Source organism: Manacus vitellinus, unplaced genomic scaffold (assembly GCF_001715985.3).
Source record: "Manacus vitellinus isolate BGI_N305 unplaced genomic scaffold, ASM171598v3 scaffold_3_pilon, whole genome shotgun sequence".
Taxonomy (NCBI): Eukaryota; Metazoa; Chordata; class Aves; order Passeriformes; family Pipridae; genus Manacus; species Manacus vitellinus.
In genome coordinates, this window is record NW_021940535.1 from 16,433,305 (window position 1) to 16,458,890 (window position 25,586).

Genomic DNA, 25,586 nt, shown 5'->3' on the forward strand with positions numbered 1-25,586 from the left:
TCTGTTAGCAGAAGCACAGAGATTGCAACATCCTTATCTCTGCAAGGTGAGGGAGAAGATGCTCAGTAGTGTCTGTCTATTGAAAGACTTAAAGTCTCAGAGAGAAGAAGCAAAAGTAGATGAAATATCAAAGTAATGGAAAAGAAATTGAGGGAAAATCTGTGAACATTTTCAAGAAGCAGTAAAGAACTGATTGTCCTGCCCAAAGGCTTTTCTGTCCTGCTTCATATGTTGCTCAAAGGCTTAAGAAAAAGTGAAAACCTGTGCTAACCTCATACCTGATGCATGGGAGAGAATATATTTTTCTGTTCTCTTTATATGCTTCCATGTGTCTTCCTTATAATTCAATATACAGAAAAGTAACTTCAAAAGAAACAGGTGCAAAATCAAGCACTTTAAAGTTAGGACATGCCAGGATTATTGATGCACAAGAATTCTTAATTCAGAGCATTCTATGTATAAACATGGTTTTTAATTACAAGCTCATGTATTATTTCTTCATCAGGGTATCTGCCTTGTTCAGTGAAGACTTCTTTTTATCCACAGCATTCAGCAAGTGGCCTGCAGGCCTTATTTAAACTACCCTGTACTGAATACAAAATGATGTCATTTGTTCCTAGTCCTCCACAAAATTTAAATACATGCATCTTTATGGCACCTCTATGAGTAAAACTGATAGCATTCATCTTATAGGAGGGGAATTAAAGCATTGAGACTAAGGCCGCTGCTTTCTGAGCCTCCCCAGTGCACACAGGTCCTTGGCCTCTATAGCTTTATTTTTCCTCAGACACTGCTTCTTTTTACCTGCATAGTTTGAGTAAGTATGTAAGCAACATAGAAAGACATACATGTCTGCTTTGAAAAAAAGGTAGAGGCACAGCTTCTTGAGACAGACTAGTACCCACCTTGAATTCCTCCCCACCAAACTCTTCACATCTCCCACCCTGGCTGTGGCATTGCACCCCTGCCACTACCTCCCGGTTCCCTCTTCCCACACTGCTCTCAGGAGTTTCCAATTAAAACTCAGTGCAGCGCTAGAGTTTCTTATCATAATTTTTGTTTTAACATTACAAAATGACACATCTTTGCCCAAACTCCATCTTAAAATCAGACAAACCATTTTGGCTGTCAGACAGGGAAAAAATCCCAAATCCCTGATGGACAGAGATGAGACTTCAGCTGGAACTGTGTGTTGGGCAAAGTTACTACTGATAGACAAGGTGGTCTATAAATAACTCACATAAAATGATGTTGAGGAGCCACTCCTGTGGCTGTAAAACCAAATATTTTAGGAAATGCCAGAGAGCAGGAACTGTGTTCAAACTTAAGTCAACGCCACAACAAATCTGCTCCAAAAACCTCCTTAGCTGACATAATGCTTTTATTTACCTGTATGTTACAGCTGGAGATGCATGCTAAACCACACCATTTTTTTCTACTGCAATACAGCAGGCTGAGTGAAAGTTTTCACCTTAAAAATGAAGTATTGGGAATTTTGTCATCATTTACCACCTGCCCTCCTTTTGGCTACTTCATTTCCTCATTTGGTGATTCCTATGGGAAGCTGCACTTGCACAGGTGCCTGTGCTTTGCTAATGGGGGAAGCCAGCAGGGAAAGCCACCCCCAGCCTGACAAGTGTCATGGTCTCTCCATAGTTCAGCAGCTGACTAGGCAGGAGGGAGGCGAAAATGAAATCCAGATGGTTTGTCCCTTTCACATGCTGTAAAAGCATCCTGAACTTTTTCAGCTCTGCCACCTGCAAAATGAAATGTTTCATTTTTAAAACATTTTAAGTATTATCTTTAAAAATAAACACCGGAGGAACTGCAGTAGATTGCCTGCTGTTATTGACTCTGGAAGGACTGCTGACTGAAGCGCTACACACCAACAGAGCAATAGCAATTTAATGTTCATTAGTGTTTAGAGCAGTTTCTCAGTGAGAAGATTAAGAGGCCAGGAAATCCACCAAATTTCTTTCCTTTGTTTGAGATTCAAGGTAAGAAAATGCATGCAGCATTTTCCTGTTCAAATTCTTCAGGAGACGTGCCCACAATGGGAGATAAGATGTCCCCTTCAGTACTCACAAATTCTTTTAAAGGATGAGTTAAAAATAAAATATTGGTCTGTGAAGGTGAATCTTGATAATGCAGCCTTACAGTATCTTTCAGAGGAAACAAAAGGAAAGGTGCTTTGCTGCTACAGCTCAGAAATTGCTTTATTATCTGACTCACACTTGGAGCAGAGCAGCCTCCAACCCTGGCATCTATCACAAAGCATCAGAATAACAGCATCACGCTACAATTTTAAAATTACAATGGAAAGAAGCTATTATTTCCACTTTGTAGGGCTATGCCAGAAGCCAGCTCTCTGCTATCTAGAATAGCTATTTCCCCCCTCAGTGTCAGAATGTGCCTGTTTGGGGCTCATTAGAGCATTTTTTTTGGTCCAAATATTTTTGCCTTCCTACAGTCAAAAAGAACAGGACTGAAAAAAATCGGCCTTTTTTTTTTTTCTGTTGGTTTCCCTACTGATATATTTGCTAATACAGTAATTAAAAGCAAATTACACTCTTCTATAACTACAGAAGTAATTATGGGCCATATCTAATAATGGTTGCCAAAACAACTTAGAACTCTGAAACTATCTCATAGAATGCTTTCTCCCCTGTGGGTATCTAACAAGCTCAGCAGCTTCTTTCCTTTCCCAGCCAATCTGTCTCAGCACTAAACGTAAAAATCCAAATACCATCCTCAAAATGTATCTAGAGTTTCACCGTAGATGAAACTCCCTGCAGATCAAATCTTAGCTGATAACAGAGGTGAGATGCCCCAGAGCACAGAGACAGGCCAGTATGACAAAGCAGCAGAGTCTGTCTCCCTGTATTTATCCAGCTCCATGGCTTCACACTCCTGCTCCTCTCTTTACAATCTCTGTCCTTTGACACAACCCGTTTTTATTTGGCCAGGCAGGCCAACCCGTGCACAGGTCTCCATTCCTGAAGAGTTCAGGTGTCTCACATTATAGCCACACTTGGTTGGAGACACTAAACTGGTAACCAGGCTATACCATGATGTTGCTGCGGTCCTGCTCTTCGACAGTACTGAGGGACATTGAGAGAGCACCTTCCTAAACTTCCTCACTCTTTTCCAAGCAACTCACCATTCTTTCTGGGTCCCCTCTAGATTTCTGTTCCCAGAGAGCCAAGTGCTGCAAGTAGCTACAAGGGAGCACCACTGCACCTGCACAGAAGCAGTAGTCATTTGTGGTTATAAAATGCAAGTCTGTCCCAGCACATCCACAGACTAAAGGGACTATCTCCCCTCCTGTGATGGAAACACTCTCTCTGGAACAATTGAGATCCCACTCTCTGTTTCTCATGCTCACGAAATAAAAGCCTGGTTTTATGTTTTCCTTAGTGCCTTTTAGCCTAGGCACTAAAGATTATGGTCATTTGTTTACTTATAGCAGATGCAAGGCATTACTCAATACACACAATAAGAATGCACCAAAGACAGAAGCCGTAAAATATTTCTGGTGCTGTATTAACACTGAGAAAACCAAGGAAGTAAAAAGCAGACTGAATGACAGGCTTTTTAAACCAGATTTACTAGATTCAATATCTTAACTTTCTTTTACAATCAACATGCCAAGAGAAGAAAAAGCTGCATTTGGGCAAGCTCACAGTGTTTCTTTATTTCCAGCTTGTACCTTCTTACATCTCACATCTGACTGAGCCACTTAATTCAAAGAAGATGAGCTGTTAGGTCACATTTAGTGTCAGTGAAATGTGTCTGAACAACAGTCCCAGAAAGGGATCTAAATCTTTGAACATCCGACCTGTTAAGGAGCCCAAAAATGCTGAAGAAAATTATTTTAAATTAAAAAAAAGAAAAGCACTTTTGCATTATTCTCCCGCTATTTTTTTAAGAATAAAAGGTCTTGAAAAATATCTGCCTATGTTGTTTTTTGGATTTCCTCTGTAATAATGAGCTATGCAGACCCATTCTGGTTTGTTTTTTCTTCAAGAATGCACTACTTCATCTTAAAGCAGGAAAAATAAAGTAATATTGCTGGAATAAGCCTAGAGTGACACAAAACTAAGTCAAATTATCACCTGGAGTTTTTATTCTTTTATGGATTAGCTATTGTTACGATACTTCGTACAGTTCTTATCTCATTGAAGTTCAGGGAACTCTGCCATTTATTGCAAGAAAATAAATAAATGTTCTTGCTCTCTCCATATCACTACTTTTAAAATTAATATCACTACATATGATTAAGTACATCTAATATTTCTGCCAAGGGAGCAGAAGTACGTATCTCCATGAGATCATACATGTAGTAATTTTCAGACCGCACTTAGGCTCTACTGTTAGAAACAAGTGTCCTGTTTTCATAAGGATTGCATTTATTTTACTTTTTTACATTCTGAGTATGCATTATTTGTTGCAGTACCTTCTTTCATGATCCATCTCCCCTCTTTAGTAAAATTTAGTACAATTTCCCAATTTATTTGGCTCCAGAGTCAAATTTATGTCATGTGTTTTGCCAGACAGTGAATACACAGTCCTGTACAGCATTTAAATCAATCAGGTCGTGAGATCTCAGTCCTGGCGAGTTGATCTATTCCAAAATACAAAAATATGCCTCTGTATAAATAAATCTGTAGCTGTAGTACATATATCAGCAAAGGAAAGGAGATCAGGTAGCAGCAGTATAGTATGAACAAACGCTGTGAATTAATGCTTATGCTATCTGTAATAGATTTTACAGCGCTTCTGAAAAGAGAGTCCAACACATTCTTCCTAACAGTCACCATTATATTTTTGCTTGTTTCCTTCTACCTTACTGTAACTGCAGTCCTCAGAGATACGATGCATCTGTAGGAACTCATCACTATGTCAGATTGTTTTTCAACCCTAACACTTTAAAAGCCATTAGAAATGGACAACGAGACTTCCGTGACTCAGGAGGCTGAACATTTCATGGTTCTCATCTATGACCTTGGTGCTTGTTGAAACTCTCCAACTGGAGTCTTTTAAAAATCTACCCTGTGATTGCCACCCCATTCATTGCCCATCCTTAGATCCCAGCACCAGCACTGGAAGGACTGAGCTTCTCCTGTCCCAGGCACAAGGCTGCAGCATCACCCTTGTTTGGACCTGCAGGGGAGCAGGGAAAAGCCCTCCAGGACAGGTACACAGGGACTGAAATCGTAGGAGAGACCTTGGAGAACAGTTGAACAGAGGGTGCTCGACTATGGCACTTGTGCTGCTCAAATCCAGATTCATCTAGCAGGTATTTTTCCCTTTAAACATTCTTATGAGTTAAGCTCTAGCCCATATTTGAGGGAGAATCCCAGCAACACCTAGAAATCTAGCATGACTGAATGTTCTGGATGAACTGAGCAAGAATGAGTGCTTAGCCCATCTGCAGACATCCTGATCCTCTGCACAGCACCTTTGTTCTGAATCTAAGCAACTGTAGAGCTAATACCTAGAAATAACCAGTGGAAGTAGAGCTCAGGTGGCTAAAGCCTGTTGACAAACCATTCTTAGTTTTCCAAAGGAGACAAGGACAATGACTATAGAACTGGACACCACTTGCTTGCATAAAGCTACACACATGTATAGCAATTGGCAGTAGTATTACTTTTCACTTTGTCTCTCTTGTAGCAATAAAAGACTCCACAGCAAAGGTAAACTTGAACTGGAAGAGGTGCAGTGAAAAGCTTGTAGGACCCTTAGAAGAAGACACTAGAAGAACTTGGCATACATACCAGCAAAAGGAAGTCTGGGCAGGGATACAAGAGAATAAACCTCAACAGTTATGCTTCTAATGGACCTACAAGGCTATACTGGCCCAAGAACAAAAGGATATAAAACAAGCCTGACTGACTAGGGCTGCAAATTAAGAAAAGGTTTTAGACTCTCTCAGCAGTGCAGTTCTGAAAGTGCTCTTAAAAGGAAAAGTGTATGCTGGGACAACACAGTGAGACTGAGAAACCACCTGTGGCATACAGGGTATGTGGAAGCTCGCTACAGACTGCTCCATGCAGGAATCTAACTGCTCACCACAGGGGACAGCTATCTGTGCCAAACCCTGCTGGCCAAAACAATGATAGTCCAGTGTTGAAGTCATCTCAGTTTTTGTTAAAGTCAGGAGCACAAAGGAGTCAAGGTGAAAGTTTTACTAAGAGTGTCTATATCGGGGTTCAATTTCTAGTTTACAACCCTTTTTTTTTTTTTTACTTGGACTTAATTAAGCTGAATAATTAGCATTCAGCCTGACAATATGTGCGCTAGCCAAGTGATTTAGCTTCGAAAAACAATTACTTTTTTTATACTGTTGAGGAAACTAAACGAGGAATAGATTTAGTGAAGTATTTCATTAAAAGGACCCTGTGAAGGTGCATTTTTATTGATACAGGACTTAATTCAGTCTTGGCATAAACCAGGTGTAACACCAGGGCTGAATTTGCCCACTCTGTTAATTGTCCAGTGCTTGTTGGTTTAACCTATAGCACCCAACATGACTAAATTAGGTTTTAAACCTATGGGTTCACGTCAAGTTTGAGCAGACCATCAAGACTGGGAAAACAATGCTTAGTCATCATGTGTCATCTAACAGTAATGTTACATTGCCGAAGAAAATTGTTCACCTTGTAATCAACCTCTCGGATCTCCTGACAAAACCCATGGTAGATACAGATGCACAGAGACTTTTAGTTTTACTACAGAATGACAAGGAACTTTTCCGCTTAAAGCTACCAATCTTTCAGGTGCTCACGTATGGATAAGAAACAATGGAGTCCTTCCACGTCACATCAGTGTAAATGACAGCAGAATGTGGACACTAAAGTAAGCATATTCAACATGTCAAAAGTAGTAGACAGACAAGGGCAAAGATGTATTTGAGGTACTCCACAGAAGACTTTCTGAATAAAATATATCCGGAAGAGAAAAAACTTGGATGGAAAAGAGTGTAAAATAGTAATTTGCGAAGAAGGTATAAAAGCTGCAGTTTTTGGAGGAAAGAATTTAAAAAAAAAAAAGACCAGTACAAATGACAGATAAGTGCAGGGTGCAATGCAAAGGAAGACAGAAGGGTAAATAAGGCCCAGAAATCACAGAGGGGAACTGGGAACTAGAAGAAAAAGCAGCCATCTTAGGAAAGGTTTAGCTGACCTGAGCTCATCACAACAAGTCTTTGATGGAAATTGCAGGAGAAGAAGAGGAAAGGATGAATGATCCATGAGCAGAGTGAGATGACAGCCTGCCCCAGCTTTGTGGCATTAAGGTTTCTCTGTGGGTGAAGAACCACATGTCAAGAGATACCCTTCTCTAACCCATTCCAGGAATCCAAAATTCTGTACCATACCTTACAAGTTTGGGAGGTTTCCAGGATGCTGGTCACATATCTCACTCCACTTTCATGGGAGTTATTAAAGCAAAGAGGCAGAAAGCCTGTCATTCTCTGATTTTAGGGCATGCGATCTGATGCTGCAGGAACACCCTTGGTGTCTGACCCTCTCCCATAATCACCCTCACCCATAAGAACTGGCAAGTAACGTGGAAGGTCAGTCTATGAGACGGACCCACTTGAACATGTTTGAGTTTGTCAAGCCTGGGGGTATCACATGACCTCTTTTGCACTTGTGTGACAGTAAATTATAGTCTCTTGCGGTCAGAGCAGTACCCAGGTCAGGGACAAGATAAGACAGTACAGACTGTTCCTTCATGATTTATAAGTGAAGTGTTCCGTGCCGGTACAGTGAGGAGGCAGCTTTGCACCACACATTGTGATGCACCAGCACGAGCCAGGGTGGAGATTGGCAAGGGGAAAGCAGAAAGCTATTATTTTTGAGATTGTACTGTTCTGGGACCACAGTTACTCTGCAAATTGAATTCATATTGATAATATGTAGTAAGCAAACTATTTTTCAGAAAGACAAAATTTCTAGACTGTTCTCAGCTATGTAGAGAACAGTACCATATTTCAGAACAAACAGTATTAATTTTCCTTTTCCACCCTTAGATTAAAATAGGATTTAATTCAATGACCAGAAAAAAATACCATTAATAACTGGCTTATTCCTTGACACTGTAACTAATAAAAATACACTGACTGTTATTTGCTTTCATTCTGTCTGTACCACAGGTACCTTTGAGAACCAGAGAAAAAACATCTTCTGACACTGACCAAATAAAGCCATGTTATTTTACAGTTATTACATGCCATGGGAGAAACAAACAAACAAAAAAACCCCAAAAACCAAAACGAAATCAAAACATAAATCCCAAACCTAACACTTTACTTAACACCTACCCTACCCCCAAGGACTGCATTTTCATGGGTTGACTTAGGAAACCACTTTCCTGGGTCTCTGGAGTCTTTCTGCTGGTAAGAGTAGGAAATTAATACAAAGAAAATGTGTAAAGAGAAGAAAGGAAAGTTTTCCTTCCATAATAAGGTGATTGGTATGAATGCAAACATTGCCAGTGACTATGGTTCCTGGGCCTAGAGACAGCGGGGCTTGAAACACAGTTTGAAATTACTGATTCTTAACAGGAAGAAAAAGGGAAATAAAAACAACCCTGGAAATATAATGACTCTGTATTATTTTATCACAAATAAATTTTGCTGTAATGACTTCTTCTGCTTAGCGTTAGTCCCTTTGTCACTACAAGCAGTGGCCACAATCCAGTTAAATTCTGCAGGAAAGATTTGGGACTTCACCATAGCCAAATGCAAGGTAGGCTAACTGATGTTCACTAAAGCCATGGAGAGTGTTCACTTCACCCAGAAAGAGAGAAGATTATGAAATGCTAGAAATTTAAATGCAGCCTGTATTTGTTGATACATACATGCATGTTTTATAAAGAATTTGAACATTATTAGAGTCAAGCTTACAGGTTTTCAAATTAAGCTGTGACATTACCCTATATATCCAAGATTGGATGTTCCAGTTGAACCTATGGCAGTGAATAGCTGTACTGATAACCGAGTTCAAAAAAAGATAAATCTGTTCTTTACAGGCACAGGCATTGGCATGGCTCTGGAGGATGAAACACCCATGAGAAAATGGCCTTTACCTGATAATTCATTGTCCTGCAAGTGGAAACTCCTACCTTGTAGGTTTGGAAGCACGTGACAAAAAAAAGAGCCTTCCAAAAGTTAAAAAATGTGGTTCTTAAGAATAATTGCATCATGTTACACCAAGAAATTTAGAAATATTACTTCTCTGCTTAGGGGTCATATGGGAGAAGAGATGGAGTTAGTGTTTATTTGGAACTGTGAACTGCAGTTTTGGGAGATTTTAAAACATCAGAAGCACAGCTTGATCTAATCAAAGACAGCTGTTCCTTTGAGAATAAACATCCTTGCTAGATCAGAAAGCAGAAATTGAAGAGCTGGACAAAAAAAACAATTGATCCAGTTGAAGAAAACTTTTCATTATAATCAATTGTAATTATTTTACCTTCATTGCGAAAGGCTAAAATGTTTTGGCTTGTTTTTTTCACTCTGCATTGCATTTGAACATAAGTGAAGGGTCATTTCAAGTTAAAAAAATTGAAAAAAGTATTAAAAGCATTTTAAATTGCGTTTAAGATATGACATTAGATACTAAAGTAAAACATTTAGTTTTATTAAAAAATACTGTTGGTAAATATTCAGGTCATTTTATTTTAAATGAAGAAGCCTTGTTTAAAAAGAACAACCCTTTTTCTAAAGTAATCTTTTTCCAAAATTTATTTTTAAAAACATTTGTATTTCACATTTAGTATACACTACTTCATAGTTATAAATATCATTAGGCTTTTAAGCAAAATTTGAATACTTTCAAAATTATGATTGCCATTATAATGGTAAATGTTTAGGGATATTTTCAACTGAAATTTAATTTGGAATACAATATTTTAACCAAATTCTTTAGAAATAAAATCTAAATTTTGAGTTTAGTAAAATGAAATAAGTCTTGAAGTTATGAAATATCTAAGTACAGTTTTAGTTTAACTGTAACCAGAATTCTCCCTCTTAAACTTGTCAATGTAGAAATTCTGCAAAACAGACTTGATTATATTTCTTTCATATTCCAGATGTATGAAAAGAGTGCTGAACTGATGGAATAAGATGGAGTTCCTTAGAGATTTAAAGTTAATCAGTGCACATGTTATATTTTCAATCTTTATCTAGGTACATCCTATTTTAAATTTTATGCCAGGTTAATTATTCAGCAAAACAAAAACTATTCACATTTCATTACTGTATTCAAGAAGCAAGTTAATTTAACATAAAATCATACTTAAAACTTTCATTCTAAACTAAAATCTTTTTTTAGTGATAGCCTTGTGTCTTAACTGGAATTTCAAGATGATAGCCACGGAAGTGGCAGAGCACAGCAAAGCTGTGAAATTTCTTGCATAGCTGTCGTGTTTGGGTCCCTGAATTATCATACCACAAAAATAACGTGACCTTTTTTATAAAGCCATGGGAGAGCATTCTAAATGCTGTGGAAAATCACAGCTGGAGCCATACCACATCAGGCAGGTCAGGTCTCCTGCACTGATGATAAATATACACCCCCATTTTTCCTCAGAAGAAGGACAGTTACCACACTTCTCCCCTAAAGTTCAGGAAGGTTTCTGCATTGAGATCATTCTCTCCTCCCAGATGTGAGAATCAGCAGTTACAGAGTGATGTCAGCAGGAGGTGGTTTTTAGCAATATCAGGACAGCAGGCCAAGCTCCCTCCTGGCGTAATTCCATTACCCAGCATTATTTTGCCTTCCATTTAAAACAGAATTGGCCCTGTCACCATGCTTTCCAGGCAATGCTGCTGCAAGTTCATGTAGAGACCAGAAAAGGAGAAGATGAAAAGAAAAATAAGCAATAAATATACAAATCATTGACATGATCACCTAAATAAATCCAAGATTGTGATACAGAAAGATGACATTGCCCAGGAAAAGACAAACAATGTCAGAGAAACTCAAAAGGCATCCTGGTACTTCGCTTTTATTTCCTTTGCATGTGTAAAGAGTGCTAAATACTTTAGTGTACTCAAAAAACTTATTTTTTAAAAGAATATTTCTTCTCAGATCCCCATAAAGCCTGCCAGATCTACTTGAAAGCAATCCAAGATAAAAGGGACAAGGAATGGAAGGGGTCCTGGCTTTTCTCCTCCCAGTCAATAGCCAGCGCAGTACAATAAGGAATTTATTTCTAGGCTCTGCCCATATTTCCAGACTGCAGTGGGGAACTGCTGACATGCATTACATCACATCAGCTTCACCACCAGTGAGACTGAGACACACTGCTTGCCAGGACTACGCTGCCTGCAGCTTACAGGTAACACATGGTACCTGGGAGCGTGATTAAAGACACAACCAGCACCAAAACTCAAAGAAAAGATGGGAATGAAAGCATTCCTGGCAATGCCTTGTCAAGACTTGAGTAGTTTGTGGTGCTGCAGATGGACACTGAGAGCCTTTCAGCCACACAGAGATGCAGGCTCACACCTTGGCATATTGCTGAGTGCCTTACCTGCTGTCACTGTAACTGCAGTAAATAGGAGAATGAGCAGCATTTTCTTCAGAACAGTGGGTGATAAACCATTAATTGTGTGCTCTTTTTGAATGATCTTTTTTTCAGGGTAAGGATGTGTTCAGCTGCAGCTTTCTACTTTTAGATTTCATATCCCTTCCCATTGCTTAAATTTCCTACTGCTTGCAAGAATTCTCATTTTACCATGTAAAGAAGTATTTCTACATCCTCGTACTCCCTCAAAGTTTGTAAGTTGGCTGCATGCTCTCCTTTTACCTCTAGCAGTCATCACTTAACCAACAAAATCTCCCAGTTCCATTTTCCCCAAAAATAATCCTTCTCTGAACTATTGGTTTGATTTTAGTCATCAGATTCCTTGAAACGCTTCATGCAACCTAGGTCAATCTCTTCAATAAAAAAATCTTAATTGCCTTTCTACATGCCACTGAAGCCATACCTTTTGAATAATTTTACTTTTTTAAAACCCAACAAAAAATGCTCCAGTTGAAATTTTCCAACTAGAGGAGAAGCTGAAAGAACATAGTAAATCAAATTTCAAGTAATTATAGGGTGGAACCTTTACAGGAACTACAGGCATGAGAAAACCACCAAATACATGAGCTGGTATCTGCTACAGAGCACTAAATGCCTACATCTGAGAAAATATCAGTTTAGGCACCCTGCTGTATTCGTGCTTCTCTGCAGTATAATTAAGCACAAAAGCCATGACAGCCTTAATCAGATGATTGCAGCAAATTTAGGTATGGCCCTGCTTAAGGGAAATCCTGTTAGCAATAATTCTTTAACAGAGAAAGAAACTAAAGAGACTTAGGCATAATTATCCATACTGAAGTGAGTGGAGTTCACAGATCAATACAATTGCCAAGCAAAATATATATTTTGATCTGTCTTTTTGATGGAGTCTCCTGTGAACAGATGTATGTATTGTAATTGCAAGCTGCAATGGCAGTGTTGTTCATCCAGGGCTGGACTCCCCCCCGCCTCTCAGCTGTGGATGTTTCTCTCCCTTTCTATGCACAGCTTCCTGCAGCCCTGCTAGGGCACAGCGTCAGTAATGCTGCCCCCAAACCCAGAGAAACAGTCCTGGAGCACCTGCCTTCCCACCCACCACTTGGACCAGCAGCAGAGCACCCAGTTCAGCTTCCCACTGCTCCTGTTCTGGCACAGTAAGATGGTCAGGTAGGAAAATTGTTTTTCTGCTGCTCAAGGAGAAATTTGGCAAGCTCAGACTCCAGAATATTTCAGAGGCATAACCAATCATCTGGTTTATTTACATAATTTCCTTACTCAATTTCTACATCCTAAAGTTCCATCTCATTGCATGTGGGGGGAGAAAAAATGACACCAAACCCAGAGCGCTAGCCCAAGTAAGAGCTGCAGCTTGGCAAGTACATGACAGGAAAGATAATCTTGTCCTAACATCGCTCACCTTGGCAGACCGCAGGACCTTCTTTTCCCCTGCCAGTGACCAGCCATGTCCTCCAACATCCCTTTGTGCTTTTATGTTATTATTAGGATTCAGATGGATGAATTCAATGATCCCAATGTATTTAGTCATCACCTTTAGCTGTAAGCAGTTCTGATTGTAACCTTTTTTTAAAAAAAAACAACTTTTTTTCAATGTTCTCCACTCCTTCCCATCAGTCACTTGCAGATTCATAAAAATTCAATTGTTTGTCTCTCTAATTCAGTTCAAGTATTTTTGCTAAGTCTTGGATGAAATAGCAGCACAACAAGACTAAAAGGGAAGATAGAATCCCAATATTGATCCTCTTTTCTGATGTTTAAGAACTAAGCAGGGCCCCAGAAGAAATTTGACAAAGTCTCACTCTTGCCAACAGTCTGTGAATAGAAAACAATACATTTCTGAGCACTCCTTCGGGTGAAGAATCTTTCACATTTAGAATGGGCACCTCAAGCACTGGCAGTTACACTTACATTTCCAGTTGCGAATAAAAACAAAGTGTTCCTAGGGGAGGAAAAGAACCAGGCACCGAAGCCAAATTCATCAGCACAGAAAAGTGCCTAGTGAGAGCAGGTACAGAACTGTACTTCTCTTCTGAGAAGAGCCCAGCTCCCTTAGCAAGCTGAACACCTACAAGGAGCAGAGGACCTTGTCAGATGGTTCTGACTGTGTTTGTTAGGGCAAGCAGTATGAGGGAGAAGATGGAACAAAGATGAAAGGTGAGGGCTGCACAGTTTCCAAAGGACAGAACAACAATGTTAGCTGCATTTGGTAAGCAAACAGAGCAAGCAAGGGGGCAGGGAGCAGACCTCATAGAATCATAGAATCATAGAATCAACTAGGTTGGAAAAGATCTCTGAGATCAAGTCCAACCCTTGATCCAACACTGTTGTGGTTGTTAGACCATGGCACTAAGTGCCACATCCAGTCTCATATTAAAAACCTCCTGGGATGGAGAATCCACCACCTCCCTGGGCAGCCCATTCCAATGTCTGATCACTCTCTCTGTAAAAACTTTTTTCCTAATATTCAACCTAAACTTCCCCTGGCAGAGTTTAAGACCATGCCCTCTTGTCCTACTGCTGGTTGCCTGGGAAAAGAGACTGACGCCCACCTGGCTACAACCTCCTTTCAGGGAGTTGTAGAGAGTGATGAGGTCTCCCCTGAGCCTCCTCCAGGCTAAACAACCCCAGCTCCCTCAGCCTCTCCTCATAGGACTTGTGCTCAAGTCCCTTCACCTGCCTTGTTACTCTTCTCTGGACCTGCTCCAGCGCCTCAATATCCTTCCTGAACTGAGGGGCCCAGAACTGGACACAGTACTCCAGGTGTGGCCTCACCAGCACTGAGTACAGGGGAAGAATCACTTCCCTGGTCCTGCTGGCCACACTGTTCCTGATCCAGGCCAGGATGCCATTGGCCTTCTTGGCCACCTGGGCACACTGCTGGCTCATGTTCAGCTTCCTGTCAATCCAAATTCAATGTGAAAAAGCACTGCCTGTTGCACAGGAACACTTCTCCCCCTCTCCCTATCCTATCCAGGAGCCATGACCCTCTGCCCAAGCAGCCATAAGGAGACCAGCAGGCTGCAGAACCAGATGAAGGAGGAAGGCACAATGTCCCACGTGCTTTACTACAAAGACAGGAGGCTGTGAGTCTGTCAGGCTTAAGGACCTTATTGCAGGATAAGACACTGCTGGCACTCAGGAGCTTGATCTAGATAATGATGTTTAAATATAATCTTTGCCATCCAATGATGAAGAGAAGGTAAAGCAGTTCCAGTACAAATCTTTCTCTACCCAGCAGAGAAGGAGAGGGAGATATGGTTTGGATTAAACAGCTGGTAGTAATCTTTAAATATTTGTCAGCTACCACTGTTGTCTCCTGGATTTTCAGTTGCAGCTGTTGCAACCAGCAGTACCATCTGCCTTGAAGAGCCTGGCCAAGATCCTGCTCATTTTGTTGACTTTTTGCATGTAATTTTTTTTCCTCCTTGATTTTTTTTACCAATTCCTGAGGCATTCCTCTGTCTTACCCTGACAGAGGCTTGTAGTTCTCCCTCCTCCTCACAATGAGAGCAGATTCTGCAGCATCCTCCCCTCAGGAAGGAATAGATTTGCTGCAGCCACCTGTCCTCTACAGTCTCTCATTTCAGCTCTGAAACCAAGTTACTGTTTCACAGACCCTGTTTGCCTTTCGGTGGCTGTCCTTGTGGCTCCCCTCCAGCACACAACATCAATTTGGAGGGATTTTGAATTTGCTTTCTTCCCCTCTGAGCAGCTCATGCTGGTGAAGTCATCTGTCCAAACCAAAAGAACTGCTGCCCCAAAACCACTGTAAATTTTTGTAATCCCTTCCCTAGGGAGTACTGACCAGCATCCAGGCAGGACAAAAAGACAAAAGAGTCTGGTCTCACATGGTTGCAACACGGATTTGCAAAAGAAGGTATTATCTCGTTATTTCAACGTGGAGGAAAGAATACAAGACCCTGACTGAGACAGCTGGGATTGTCATGTAATGCCATCATTACATTGTCCTTCCAGAAATAAGGTTCATTGTAGGCTATGGAGATAAGTGGTCACTGTGACATACACATAATCACATTGATCCAGAAAGTTGTGCAAGCGTGAGTTTAATGCTTCTGAGAACCAGGTGTGACATTGCTCAGAAAAAAATCCTTTCAACATCAGAGGCAGATATGTCCTGGGCATATCTGTCCTGTGATGTGATCAGAGCTTTCACCCTGACTTTGGTCCATCTGCTGGGGGGAACAAAACAAATCTGAACTCCACATAACTGGAATGTCAGTACTTGTTACCTCCAAGAGCTAGATCTAGTGGCAGTAATTTTAAGAAAGTCCCAAAGAAGCTGTTCATTATTTTACTGGGACATTCAGGTTGAGTTTTAAAACACCAAGAACTGATTTTTAGACTCAGCATTAAAAAAAAAATTCAATGGGATCAGATCAACATTCAGGGGAAGGGAAAAAAAATCATATGCCATAAAATCCCCTCAAAATAATGATGCTAAAAGCACTCAGATGCAATAGTCCATCATAAAAATCCCATCAGATTTAGGAGCCTGGGGCTCCAGTTTTAGTTTCACAGTAATGAATTAACCTCTGGCTAACCTGAAATGAACATTTCTGATCGCATTCCCAAGTTATCAGCTGTGTGCTACCATAAAAGCTGCAATGAAAAATTCAGAACTAATCGTGATATAGCAGTAGCTAGAATTGGCAGCAGGCATGCCCAACTACCACTTTCATTTATAAGTAACCAAGATAATGTGAAAAAGCCTCCACACCACATGTGGACATGACTGATAGGAAAACTAAGTTACCAATTCATCCCTGTTAATTTTGATTATGATAGATTGTGTGCACTGTTGACACATGTACTGAAAGTATCTCAACTTTGAAGAGAGAAGATCTAGTTTGTAGCTTTGAAAGCAAGAATCATGTATTCATAACCATGTTCTGGGTAAGGAAAGCAAATAGCCTCTGAAATTGTACTGAGCAAACACACAGAGCTTTGTGGGACTTAGTACCTGCACTTCTTTAAGAAGAGGGCAGGCTGCTAACTTTCCATCCAATAGGAAGGCAGGCAGGAGACACAGCATCTTCCCTGGAAACCTTTGCCCTGTCATGGTTGTAGGAAGGAATTCCCACTGCTTTGGATGGGCATTACAAGATTTTTTTCTGAGAGCATAAGGTGGCATCACCTGGAAGAGGGCTGTAGACAAATAAGTACCTTGATGAAGTGGCTTAGTAAAGAAAGACCAATAAGAGCTTTGGGAATAATGTTGCTGAATTACATAAGGCTCAGAGACAAAAAGGTATGTAAGCTAAGAAGATCTTCCAGGGATCCAGGTAACCCTCAAACCTACTGTAACCTGGCTGAAGCTGGAAGAAATGCACCAGGGAGTAATATAGCCTGCTCATATAAAAAAACACAGGATAAATGGAAAAACATAGATTTTTCAGGGGTCGCTCCCTTCACAAGACACCATTTATACAATAGTTTTGAGATTATTTTTTTTTGACCTTCACTAGAGGAAGGCAAGCAACTTGTCCTACACATGCAGAACTTTTTTTCTGAGGCACTATCTGAACTAGGGAGATATAAAACTCCAGGTTTTTCTGCATTTTATAGGTGTTTTTCCAGCTATTAAAAGGACTCGTTTCTGAGTGACAATGAGATGACTGGGTTTTGTCTTTATCTTCCCTCTGTGACTTCCCATATGGTCTCTTCTCAGCAAAAATCTGCAAGGTGGGAATGAGAATAAGCTCTTCTGTGCAGCTGCTGCTTTGGGGCCCTGACAAGAGCAGGTATCCAGACGCAACAGAGGCACAATCCTGCTCCTGTAGGTGCTGTGCACTTACAGCTACCATGTCTCATGGCAGTGATGCATATAAAATGGCACAGAGAACTACATCACTGCACTGCTTCCCCCGTACCTCTGTTGTACTTTTTCATGAGTGTGGAACATCAGTATGAAACAAGGTAGCAGTGCTGAGGAGTTTTTCTCCACAACCAGGAAGGAGAGTCTAGGCTCACAGCCTCACTCAGAGAGGTGGAATTTTATTCCTATCCCTCGACATAGAGTTATAGACTTGTTTGGGTTAAAAGGGGCCTTTAAGGATCATCTACTCACAGCTCTTCTGCCATGGGCAAGGACATCTTTCCCTAGGTCAGGGCCCTGTCCAACCTGACCTTATACACTTCCAATGATGATGGGCCATCTACAGCTTCTAGGCATCTCATGTTAATGGGAACTGCAAGTGAATACTTGCCTCTGTTGCCTGCATATCGTGACAGGTTTAGAATTAGGGCTGCACAGAAGAAGGAAGTAGTTTCACAAAGTATTTTGATGTTTGGTTTAGTTCCATATTGCAGTCGCAGTTGCACAACAAGAAAGCACTTCAAAATTCCAAAGACACCCCAGACCCAAAGCAGGGCAGCTGTCTGGGTGCACCAGGGTTCTAAATCATGGGGGGTTCACATCCTTCTATTTCCGAGGCCATTCCACAGAGCCTCTTCCAGAGTCCTTGATCAGGGAAGCCTGAGGTGGCCAAAAACAAAACCAGACACGATCAAGCTGGCGTAAAGGTAGTCAGGTTTTGCCACCACCCAACATTGTCTCCCTTGAAACTTTATCCAAATCAAAAGGTGTCTTTGAAAGGCTTATTTCAATAGAGCCACAGATATTAGCCAACATCTCCCAGAAAGTTTCATGCCCAACTCCAGCCATGCTTGTTGACAGCCTCCTCTATGTCATATCATCAAGTCACTGGCTGTCACATCTCCTGCTGTCTTGTTAACACTGTCCTCTTCTCATGTAGGGCTGAAGTGGCATTAACTTTCTGGATGGATTGTTTCCACCTAACATATGACAGAGAGCTGTCAGTACCGATTCAGCTGAGAAAGTCCCTGGGGATCACTGTCAATTCAGAGACCACAACCCTAAGAAAGTTTATTTGTATGCGGAGAATCTGATTTATATCCCTAATACTGTAAGGTATCTGCACCTTTAATCATGATTGCTTTTACCAACTCAAATATTTTTAAAAGAAAACAAGTAATTAAATAAAAGCAGCCTGCTATCAGGAACCACTGAATAATTTTTAAACAGTCACCAAAACTTAAACTGATACTGACACGTCTCTCAGATATTTACAGGAGAGAGAAATTCATATAAAATGTGCTTTGAAAAGTATTTGTAAGGGCAAGCTGAGAGATGGAGAATCTAAAACACAGAAAAGTTTTATGGAAACCCCAAGTGGGTATAAAACTATTTCCAGTACCCTCCATATTGCATTTTACCAACAGTAAATACAAAATATAGTTTTGCTTAAACCAAATCAGCTCAATATACATTTCCTCAAAACTAATCAATGCCAAGTTATGAGAACTTGACTCCTGTTCTATTTATATATATTTAGCCATGGACTCAAAAAGGAACTAGCCATAATAAGCAGAGACCTGAACACTAGTATAGCTTCATTACATGGACAATAATGCATAAGGCAATTACCTGGATTGCAAACAAATGATTTTTATATTGGACATTTTCTGATGAATTTTTGCTGCTAGTCAGTAATACTGTAAGTCAGTTACTCTCCAAAAGACTTGATTATTAGTTAAGAACTATGAATGACTGCCTAGATGTAGCAGAGCAACTGTATCATCCTTTCAATTAGGCAAGCATTTCTGTGTCATCCCTGGTGGTTTAGAATAGTCTGTAAGCAGGACAGAGCAGTTATCCAATAAATTCAGTTTTAAACAGAAATTATTCATTTCTAAGAGTTAAATAAAAGCTTTTTATAATCCCTCAAAGAGTAGGTTTTATAGCAAAGCAATTGTCTCACTTCTCTTGCTCACAACTGCAAGCAAAAATTTCCACTTGACTGCAAAATTTTATGTAGTTCATAAATACACTAGTATGCCTCATATGATATATATGCAGAATGCATCTCATAAGCACCTTAACTCGTAATCATAAATTTCACGAATAAAAATCATAATGTTCTTTTATAAGTACTAACATATAAAAAATTTATCTGTCTCCTATCATTATTAACATAAGAAAACATAATATAAATTACAAATAGCTTTTATAATAAAATCTAGATATAATTAATATATTTAACATTCACATTAAAAGCTGATGTAAAACAAAAAGTTTGTTAATCCCAGATTCAGCACAAGGACAGTTATAGATTCCAACCACGCAAACCAACAGCCAGGTGGCTTAAAAAGAGGAGGGCTAAGACCTACATGAAGTTACTAGACTTTATCTCTGCATATAACTGTGAGCAATTGCAAATGAAAAACACACAAAGAAGAAAGGAATACAGAGTTTGGAGTGGTGTTTTTCAAAGGGACTCTTTGTAGTGCTAGCACGCGTTGGGTGGTGTGCCAAACTACAATGGCTGTGTCTCTCTCTTCTCTTTCCCCCTCCCCACAGAGGACAACATTCCCACAAGGACGACTGAGTAGCACATTAGCCTGCTCCAAAACAGGATCATGTGCCACTCCAGTAGGTGTGGTTATCCTTAATCTGGTTGTTCTTCATCTCCGCATCTTGTTTTCTATGTTAATCTTTTATCTTTTGATTTGCTATCACAGACTGATCCCAAGCAGGCAATGGTAAAATCACCTTTCAAAGGCCAACAGCAACCTGTGTTGGCCTTCCAGAGCGTCTATATCACCACTGCATCACGGAACCAGAACTGAGAAAACAGACCTTGAATAGCCTGACTTATACCCATACGAATATTTGTCTTTCTTCCCAAGCTCGTTTGAGATTACACAGCCCTGTTGTGGTACCTCCACCTCTGTCACACCTCCCCAGAGCAACCATTTCTCAGACAGAGGGTTTTGCTGCCAGCTACTGCCATCTGTATGCACTTCTTTTTCTTACTGTTCTTATTGTAGTGTCTAGTTTGATGTGTAGTTTCTGGTCATTGTCCTTTAAGTGCAGGTTGGTGATGTAGCTCTGTAAAATGCTTCTATCCATATCCAGTGAGAGCATACATTTTAGAAAAAGAAGTCTTTTGAGGATTAGTGGTGGAATGTAAGTCTTTTCTACTTCTACTTTTATATGATTCCCCTATTAGACATTTCTACTCTCTCTACTACTTAGTTAATCCAGGGTTTAAAGATTCAAGACAGCCCATGAAATTACAAGCAATTTTCATGCATGCACAGAAGTAGGATTTTTTTTTCTGACATTTTGATCTGAAACCAGCTAGAATGTAGGAGCCTGATCAAATGGGTGTTAAAGATAGTCCTGAAACCTCTGCTGAGGTATGGAGAAAAACAAGAACAGAAAACTTCAAAGACTAATAAACAGAAGCTATCAGTGTAGGAGCAGCCATAATTCCTGTTCCTGAGATCTACTCTTATCTTAGTATAGTTAAAGGAAAAATCAGCATCAACTTTATTGGAATAAGGATTTCTCCCCTCTTGACTTGTCCTTGCGTGCATGCCATGATATCAAGACAGGATTAGATCCTTAGTATCAGCTTTTCTGTTGGCAGCCCTCAGCTTTGCAGGTTACTGCAGCTACAGGAGATAATGATTTTCATCGAATGATTTTCATCTAATGATTTTAGACTTCTAAAAATGCAAATGAGTACAGTCCCACCTGAAAAAAATCACATACATGTATTGCATTACATTCTGCCTTATTTAATGGCTCATTAAGTATACTTTAGAAGGAGCTGGAAACCACTAGAAAGCTTTTACATTCTAACATAGGTTCTCTTTGAAAGTTTCCACCAGCTGACAGCACTTTTCCATTTCACCACTCAACATCAAGATGGTGTCAGAGACTAAGTATCTCAGGATATATCACAGAATTACGATATTTATTCATGTTAGATCTCATTTTGTATCAGCATCTTTACCATGTAAGCTCTAAAGGAAAATAAATTTAATAAGAGCCATCTGTGACATAAAACTGCAGAAGAAATAATTAAGATTAGTAGCAGACTTGGTTTCTGAATGAAGATATACAATGTATGACCCAAGTTTATGAATCCACTTTATCTAAATGATTAGTAGCTCACTTTTTTGTTGATGGCATTTAGGGCATGAAAAATCATGCTGTTGTATTAGCCATTTGATCAGCAACTTGTATGATTTTAAAAAAATAAGGAAAGCACTGTTCAGTTCTCTAACTCAGACAAAGATTATAAGCATCACAGGGCTGGCCTCTTAAAATAAATACTTTTAAGAATTTTGATATGATAAATAGACAGAGGGAAATCTTCACATTCATGCAGCCTATTTAAACCTTGTTCTCTCAAGTCTTGCAGCATATATTTAGCTTTTCATTTTCCTTTCAGAAATTTAATTTCAGAAGCACCTTAGGAACAGCTATTTTAAGCCTACACATATCATTGCAGGGATGCCAGTGCTAGCCTACTGACAAAGCCGCTTAAGGATGCCCTGAAATCAAGCTCAGCAGATGAGAAACGGAGGGCAGAGTTGCTATGAGATGCTCATCCTTCAGGAGAAGTTTAAGTCTGTGCTCTTCAGTGAGTGCTTTCAAACAGTCCATACAACCTTCTCCACCTCAAAAATGTTTTATACAATTTTCCATGTCTATTTAGACACCTTTTAGTGTTTATAGCATACTTTCCACATGATGAGCTGCCAATAAAATTCAATAGATGAGATGGACTTTAAAAAATTATTAGGGTCTGCGAGTATTTGCTTAAATATCTCCTCCATTCTTTGAGAAGGTTCAGAAATGTGTCTGCCCTTCATATGCCCTGTTATCAGACAATAACATACTCCACAATTTTATGCTCCAAAAACTTCTGGAAGTAGCATTGAACAAAAGATCTTGTAATTGGCTTTTAAGAAGCATAGAATTACAGTATTGTTTTACATATGAAAAAATGAAAGTTATTCTTCAAGGCCCTGTATTTCATCCAACGCTGTATTAACACACTGCAATCAACATTGGCACCCCAAAAAGAATGGATCAAAATGTTCTCTTGCTGCATAAGGCAGCTAACTCGAATTGGTCAAACATTATAAGCTACATATGGGTTTCATTCTACTTAAGAAGCTCAGTTATTTAAACATTCCCAAATCTAATAGTCTACTAGGTGCCTGCAGCTCTTCATTCATATTTATATTCATTCGTATTTAGAGTTGGGATGAAATACAAAGTGTTCAAATCCAGCAAACACGTTCCAGAATAACTCCCTTATATTCAAATAATGTTCATCTGAAAGTAACACAAAACTTTCACTCTCCCTCCTTTATTTTATCATTCACACTTGTAGCTTGGATACTTAAAGGTTTTAATTCAAGGCTGCTACTGCCTAGTACCAGTAAAGCCATAAGGCAAAAAGTTGATGCAAACTCTGTGGGATGGCAGATATACACAGATTAAGCTACATTTCAGCAGTTCTGGGCTGTGGAAGGATCACCTGCCATGTGAATGAAGTACTGCTAAAACAAACTTGATGAATTACATGGCAAATATCTATGCCTAATGAATACATACCTTAAGGGAAATATCTAAACTTGTAGCTCAATAGACAACAAGATTAGCCTGAAAAGAATATCCTTCAATAAAATTTTAAAAACATTTAGCATATAATTTTAAATATTCTGTTATGCCACCAATCAGCATTAGCAAGAGAAATTAAAAAAAAAGGCAATTGTAGATTCAGTAGTACATTTTCTCAGTGAGATATTTTTTTACTTCTTTTCTTATCATAGTGTTTCCACTGCATATCCACTAATCAGCCTCTGTGCAGTAGATTTATTTGGATGGAACATTATTTGAGTCATGGTCTGAATTCTCTTCTAGACACAGAGTGCTGTCCAAGTGAAAGTACTCGAAGTACCCCAGGTTGGATCTCAGCAACCATGGGTTTTACCACTGATTTTGCCAAAGACTATGTTTTTTTTCATTTATCTCTCTATATCCCCATTTTCCTCATTTCTGTGGTCAGAAGGTCAAAACATTTTGTGTGCCCTCCTCTCACTAGGCTCTGCAGTAATATCAATCTATGTAGTAAAAACTTGTTCTTTTCCCTGAGCTACTAGCACCTGAGTGCAAGATTGTGTTTTCAGAGAGCTACCAGTTCAAGATTAAGCTTTTAAGAATAAAATAGGGCTTTTTAGGTCACTGCTATATCAAGTATGAACCATTGTGCTCTATCAAGGTATAAGTGCAGCATATGGCATTCCTTTCTTATTTAATCTTTTTTATACTCTCTTTTAACATGCCCTTACCAACTACACCAAGTTTTATTTTCCATGGTGTAACAGTTTGCACAGTCTCTCATAAGCTAAGAGTTCTTGCCTTGCACCTGCCCCAATAAGGCATTTATACCTGTTTCTCTAGGATGGAGCATAGCACTCATTTTCAAATCAATCACCCAAGCTGGTTCTTGCAAAAGAGAAGACAGAAAAATTAATTATGTGAGGATCTCGGAGCTTTGCAGTTGCCCAACACAAATGCGTAACTTCTGTGTATTTACACTGAAGTCAGTGACAACTCTAGGAAATTTGTCCTTGCCATTAGTCATTCTTGCGTTGATCCTTAGCCGAGATCCTTGTTAGACCAGTTAAACTGTGTTATCCTTTTACCTCATCTCCCTGGCAACATGCAGATTGCAGATGAAGGGAAATACCATAACTGTAGATGAAGGCAGGTTTGGATAATAACACTGCTTCAGGATTTGTCTATCAATTTATGGCTTGTTTTGAGATACCAGACACCCAGAGAACAATTTGGCCTAAGAGGAGCCCACGTGCTCTATAGTTCTCAAGATCATTGCAAAAAATCAGATTTGTTTTTAATTTGTTTACACTGTGCATTCTCATCTACTTGTTCACCTCCTCCCCTTCACTCAGAGTGTAGAATAGAATAGAATAGAATAGAATAGAATAGAGTAGAATAGAATAGAATATCCTGAGTTGGAAGGGATGCACAAGGATCACTGAAGTCCCACTCCTGGCCCTGCACAGGACTGTCCCCAAGAATCACACCATGTGCCTGAGAGCATTTTCCAAATACTTCTTGAACTCTGGCAGCTTTGGTGCTGTGAATACTTCACTGGGGAGCCTATTGCAGTGTCCAGCCACCCTCTGAATGAAGAATCTTCTCCTAACATCCAGCCTATACTTCCCCTGACACAGCTTGTTTCCACAGCAAATGGAAGTGCATTTGCTCCTGGCTTTGAAAAATCCTACAATGTTCTCTGACAGAATGGTGCCTATGAGAACCACAATGAAAATCACAACTTTAAGTAGCTCTTGGTATTTGGTTGGTTTTAAATCTGGGATTGAACTTAACTGTACTAGTCCATCAACAGTATTGACAATTTTCGTTTATTCCATTCCAATAATACAAGCTTAAGAAAAATTCAATATTTGAACCTCTGCATTCCTGCAAAGGCAGAAGACAGCAACAGAGAACACAAATTCACTGAAGTCGAATTGATTTTTCCTATGGCAGAAGGTCAGGTTTTGCCTTTTTTTAAGCTACATTCCTCATCTCTTCGTGATATGTATCTGTATCTAGCAGACATGCTTACCCCTTTTCTCAGATCTGCTTCCTCCTCTCTTTTCACACTGGTCATCTGGTTCTTCCTCCTGTGCAATTGAATTTGGCAGGTGCAAGAACATTTGTTTATGCTGTGCACAAGCTGGGGGATGCTATTTTGACAGCTGATAGTTCTGCAGCATCCTTGGAGACTTTTAAAAGCACATTGAAAACTTCTTTATTTACAAATCTTTTCATCTGGGATGCACAATTTGTCAATGGCCAATTTGTCAAAGGAATATTTGACTGTATTTTTAGGTATCCACCTTGTATAGGCTTTGCACAAGCCGAGGAAGATATTTTTGTCTCATTTTGCTATTTTGGGAACTTTAAAATTCCTGTTCCTTCATTCTTCCTCTGTGCTTGTTTTGTTTTTCAGTGAGTGGTTTGAGGCAGGGGGTTCAGGTTGTCATTGTTTTGTTTTGTTTGGCCATTTCCTCTGCTTTGGTCACTGCAGCAGATGCAAGTGAAATCT

At 39.7% G+C, this 25,586-nt stretch overlaps 1 long non-coding RNA gene across 1 annotated transcript; it reads right to left on the reverse strand.

Annotated features, from left to right (window-relative positions):
• Positions 1 to 504: 504 nt before the first annotated feature.
• LOC108640193 lies at positions 505 to 13,647 on the reverse strand. Its single transcript, XR_001920984.1, has 3 exons — positions 13,507 to 13,647; positions 3,161 to 3,240; positions 505 to 589 (listed from the first exon to the last, which is right to left on the reverse strand). It is a non-coding gene; the product is annotated as an uncharacterized LOC108640193 (long non-coding RNA).
• Positions 13,648 to 25,586: the final 11,939 nt, after the last annotated feature.